The 6,120-nt window shown below is 37.7% G+C and overlaps 1 pseudogene; it reads right to left on the bottom strand.

The window, feature by feature from the left end:
* Window positions 1-1,137: 1,137 nt before the first annotated feature.
* On the bottom strand, window positions 1,138-1,252 carry LOC120612839 (uncharacterized; annotated as a pseudogene).
* Between the last annotated feature and the right edge of the window lie 4,868 nt (window positions 1,253-6,120).

Raw genomic sequence — 6,120 nt, 5'->3', positions numbered from 1 at the left:
TATTTCTACACAAAGAAATTTTTCCTCATCAACTATTTGGGTTGCCCTGAGGTACTTTTTTTTTGAAAGAGAAATCACTGCCTGCCAAGAGTGTTCGTCAGAGCATTGGTGCAGCGGGAGGACGGAGTGACCAGTGGAAAGAAGATGTGAGCTCCTCCTGTCTGGGGGCCTAATTACTTCTGCATGGGTGATTCTGAGCTGGCTGATTGCCAAATCTTTAGTCTTTAGTCTCCACTTCACAATATAGTCCTGCACCCTCCCTCATTCTGTTACTGAGCTCTGTCCCGACTCCATAGTTCAGCTCTGAGGGCAGGAACTCCGCCTTATACTTCTTGAGTCCATCACAGACCTAGCAAGGCACTGAGAATGGAGCAGGCTATTAATAAATGACTGATAGCTGCTTGTAAATTCAAGATGGTACATTATTTATCACTATCACAATCATCCTCAAAAGCATTCTGAAATGTCCATCCAGTCACAGGACTAGATGAAATAACAATGGACAAGACCATTGTAGATAGACATCAAAGAGCCAAATATTTGAACCAGCCTTAGTGAATACACAAAATACACAAATATGTTCAAAAGGTAATATGTTACTGCCAAGTTGCCTTTCAGAAGGCTCGCACCAGAATGCACTCTCCCATCAGTGTGTGAGAATGTCTACTTCCCAACCCACTTGCCAAAATTATCATTTCTTGAAATCTTTGCCAATTCTATGGGTGAAAATGAAATTGCAATTTATACTTCCAACTAGTAGTGAGAATGAATACATCTACATATTGGCCATTTGTTTCTCCTTTTGTGGCTAATTATCTATTCATATCTTTCATTTATAGGCATTAAGGTCCCTGTGCTGCTGAATGGGGAAGATGCTAGATGTTACCACTACACAAGAAATCAAGGACACTTAAATATATATATATATATATGTTTTCTATATATATTTAACATGTTCTTATATATATAGAAAATACATATAAGCAAAAATGATTAAAAATTATTCATAATCCTACTTCTTAGAGTGAATCATTGTTAATAATTGTTATTGAGTTCTTTCCAGACTTTCTATGCATATGTGGTTTTTACACTCGTGGGATCGTTTTTTATATTTTTATTTTTATTTATTTTTATTTATGCCTACAGCACCTGGTCTTCCTAGGTGGTCTCCCATCCAAGTACTACCAGGCCCAACCCTGCTTAGCTTCCATGATCAGACATCAGGCTTATTCAGGGTGGCATGGCCGTAGACCATGGATCATGGCTCCACTGGGGCGTGAACCCAGGACCTTCTGCATGTAAAGCAGACATGCTAATCGCTACACTATGGAACCACACCCGCACACTTGTGGGATCTTACTATAGTCAGATTTTCTGTAACCTACTTTCCTCACAGGAATTTTGCAATTTCTTTAAAGAATGACAAATCAATAAAAGATAAATATAGAGCCCATTAATAGAAAAATAAGCAGAGGACACAAATAAATTGTTACTCACAAAAGGAGAACACAAATGACCAATATAAAGAAGTATTCATCCTTATTGTTAATTGGAAATATAAATTAGAACAAACATACAATTCCATTTTTTACCACCATAGAATTGGCAAAGATCCAAAGAAATGATGCCTGGGTGAGGAAGTGAGCATTCTCACACACAAGTGGAAGTAGTGTGCTTGGGGCTAGCTTTCTAGGAGGAAATTTGCTAATAATAAGGTCTTGAGAATGGATATGCTTTTTGATGCAGCATATATAATAGTATTTGTGTGTAAAAGAAGGTCAGGATTGGCAAGGACATTGTGACATATTCATACTATAATCTATCTATCATCTATTTATCTATTTTTCTTTTCATACTGCAGTTTAAATCATGTTTCAGATGAGTGCTGACTGACATAGGGGAATGTTCATGATGTATTACTAATGTGAAGGAGGAAGGCTGCAGACAAAGGTACACACACGACCCTATTGTTTGTACGTGTATGCATGCAAATGACTGAAAGGAGATTTATGAAACATTAGTGAGATGATAGCATTAAAAATTATTTCTAAGAGAAGTATAGGTTGATAAAGGAAGAACCACAGATAGACTTAAGACTTAGATTCTATATCGCTCCAATGCTCTGACACTGGCCAGTGGGGACAGAAAGGTGAACGCCTCTCCCCCCTGTCCTCCTCCCCTGATCCCCTCCTCTTCCCCACCCCTGCAAAGGTTCTTTGGCTTGGGTGGCCACTCTGTGCCAGGTTTTAGCGGCCTGATTTCTCAGGGTAAAGGCTGAGGCCCTCAGCCTCGGACATTCTCCTTTTGTTCTGCTTAGGCCTCTGGATTAGAGATAAGAGAAGCAAAGGAAATGAAAACAAATCATTCTATATGAGGAGGAGGGAGGCCAAGGTGCACAGGAAGAGGTCTTGTATACCAAGCCTCTTGGCATAGCTCTCCTAGACTGCCTCAGACATCACCCGACAAAGAGAACGCCACCAGCATGTGCCCCATCTCAGAGAGAGAACAGCTTGATAAAACCACTGCCAGAAACAAGGGGACATTCATCCCGTGCTCTCAGTCCCCTGAAACTGCTTGCTTTCTGCAACCTGAAACTTGTTCAGAGAGGAGGGTTGAATGGAAATATGTCTGGAGGAGTCAAATTTATTTTTGTTTCTTAGTATAAAAATTAACTGAGAGATCAGAATGCCATATGCCAAGTCCAAAATAGGATGATTTGTCTCTATAATAGAACTGAAGCTCAAAACAGATGTAAAGATGGAGACACTGACATTGTTGGGCAGGCTGAATGTTACGGGAGAGTGATGGTTCAAATGTGACAGGACCCTGGAGTAGGCAGCCTTAAAACAAAGACCACAGACAAGAGGGTTCTACAGCCACCAGGAAAAGGTAAGACCTCATTTTTCTGTCTAAAAGAAAAGTCCTCACTACTCCCCTGACCAACCTACCCCACAGTCCAGCTCTACTGCACAAGGCCTCTCACCAGGCGGTTTTCAGGTCTGAACCCTGTGAGGACCCCAAGAAGCATTCCTTGGTACTTCCCACCCCATTTCTGCTTATTCAGACCCCTTCAATGATTCAAGAGCCATGGCTAGGAGCCATCTCTCAATCCCCCAACCTGATGGGCTCTCTTCTTTAAGCCTGATTGCATTGTTTTTCTTGATTTCTGACTCCTAGCCTCCTTTTGGACGATGTACTTGTCTTATCCTTCCCCTTCTGCTCAGAGAACAACTTGAATAAAGGACCACATGTTGTTCATCATCGTGTCCACATATTAGGTGCTACAAAAGTATTGGCTAAATATTTTTTTTAAATAAACTTTTTAAAGTTTTAGATTTAAAGAAAAATTAAAAGGGAGTATAGAGAATTCCTGTATACCCTATACCATTTCCTCTGTTATTAAAATCTTATATTAGTATGGTACATTTGCCACAATTAAGGAACCAATATTGACACATTATTATTAACTACAATCCATACGTCATTAAGATTTCTTTAACTTTTACTTAATGTTCTTTTTCTGTTTCAGGATCCCATCCAGGATACTACATTATATTTAGTTGTTGTGTGGCAGTTTCTCACTTTTCTTTTTTTTAAATCAAGATATAATTCACATATTATAAAATTCACTTTTAAAGTGTACAATTCAGTGATAGTCTGTTGACAAAGTTGTGTAACCATTAGTACTATCTGATTCCAAGACATTTTTATCACCCCAAAAAGAAATCCTGTACCTGTTAGCAGTCACTCCCATACCCGCCCTGCCTCAGCCTCTGGCAACCACCAACCTACACTGTCTTTATGGATTTTCCTAATCTGAACACTTTGTATAACTGGACTCATAGAATATGTGGCCTTTTGTGTTAGGCTTCTTTCACTTAAGACAATATTTTCAAGCTTCATTCACATTGTAACATGAGTTAGTTCACCATTCCTTTTTATGGCCGTACAATATTCCATGAATGGATATAACCGCATTTTGTTTATGTATTCATCAATCCTTGGGCATTCATCAAGACTATTATGAATAATGCTTTTATGAACACCTGCGTATAAGTTTTTGTGTAAACATGTTTTCATTTCTCTTCGGTATATATATAGGAGTGGAATTGCTAGGTTATATGGTAATTCTATGTTTAACTTTTGGAGGAACTGACAGTTTTCCAAAGTGGCTGCATCATTTTACATTTCTATCAGCAATGTTGTAAAGGTCCTGATTTCCCCATTTTCATCAATGCTTATTCTTGTCTGTCTTTTGCTCATAGTCATCCTAGTGGGTGTGAAGTGGTATTTCATTGTGGTTTTGATATGCATTTCCCTAATGACTAATGATGTTTTCATGTGCTTATTGGCCATTTATATATCTTCTCTGGAGTAATGTCTATTCAAATCCTTTGCTCATTTTTAAATTTGATTATTTATTTTTTATTGTGGAGCTGTAAGGATTCATTATATATTCTGAATACTAGACCCTTATCACATATATGATTTACAAATATTTTCTCCCATTCAGTGTGTTGTATTAACCTTTTTTCTTTATGATGGCTTTATTGAGATACAATTCACATGCCATACAATTCACCACTGAAGTCTACAGTTCAATTGATTTTAGTATATTCACAGAGTTTTACAACCATTACCCTCATTTTCTTGATAGTGTCCTTTGAAGCATAGAAGTTATTAATTTTGATGGTCTAATTTATCCATTTTTTTCTTTGGTTGCTTGTGTTTTTAGTGTCATTCATATTTAAAAAACCACTGCCTAACCCAAGATCACCAAGGGTTACTCCTACATTTCTTCTAAATGTTTTCTAGTTATAGCTCTTACATTGAGGTCTGTGATCCATTTTGAGTTAAATTTCCTATGTGCTGTAAGGTAGGGATCCAACTTCATTCTTTTGCATAGAAATATCCAGTTGTTTCAGCATCTTTGTTAAAAAGAGTATTCTTTCCCCCCAGTGAATTGTCCTGGCAGCCTTGTCAAAAATCAATTGACCATAAATGTACAGGTTTATTTCTGAACTCTTGATTTTATTTCATTGATCTAAATGTCTATTCTTATACCATTACCACATAGTATTCATTCCTGCAGCTTTGTTGTACATTTTGAAATCAGAATGTGTTAGCTCTCCAACTTCATTCTCCTTTTCCAAGATTGTTTTGACTATCTGGGTCTCTTACATTTTCATATGAATTTTAAGAAACAAAGAATCATGAATGAAGAAACTTCCAAACTGTCTTCTAAAGGTGGCATCATTTTGATTTCCACCAGTAATGAATAAAGAGTTGCTGCTGCTCTGCCTCCTCACTGGCGTTTGGTGTTATCGGTTATTTATTTATTTATTTTTAGCTATTCTAATAAGTATGTAGTGGTATCTTATGCTTTTTAAACTTGCATTTCCTAATTACAAATAATGTTGAGCATCTCTTCATATGCTTCTTTGTCATGTGTGTATCTTCTTTGGTAAGGTGGCTGTTCATACATTTTGCCCATTTTTTCATTGGATTATTTATTTATTGTTGAGTTTTAAGAGTTCTTTGTATATTTTACATACAAGTTCTCTATCAGATGTGTTTTGCAAATAGTTTCTCTCAGATTATAGCTTGTCTTTCCACTCTCTTTATTGCTAAATATATTGAGTAAAAAAAAAAAAATCCTCCTGGTAAGCTTTAACAATGCATCTACCTAAAAGCTATCAAAAGGTAGCCATTCAGGGATGCTGCTTTGTTAATTACAAATAGGGACTCCCTCTTGAAATATCCAGAACAAGGCTGACATATGTATTTGGATCTCACCCCCAACCATCCCCATGGCTGGTACCTTTGTGCAAAGCACAAACTGCACAATCACATTGCAACAAGTCACATTGATCTTAAGTGTATCCTTACTACACTTACCAGGATAGGGTTCTTGCCTATTCTCCAACCACATCGCATCCTTCTATACTTCTTCTCTACACCCACAAAGGCCTTATCTCAGCAACTTGAAAGAACTTAGCTTCCAGACTCAAGACTTTCATGTTTCCTTTGCCAATGTGGCACCCTAACTTTTAAGATGCTCCCCAATGATCCTCACTTCCTGGTATTCACAGCCTTGTGTGGGCCCCTCCCCTTGAGGTG

Source organism: Pteropus medius, unplaced genomic scaffold, assembly GCF_902729225.1.
Source record: "Pteropus medius unplaced genomic scaffold, Ma_sr-lr_union100, whole genome shotgun sequence".
Taxonomy (NCBI): Eukaryota; Metazoa; Chordata; class Mammalia; order Chiroptera; family Pteropodidae; genus Pteropus; species Pteropus medius.
This window is presented reverse-complemented; position numbering and strand designations above follow the sequence as displayed.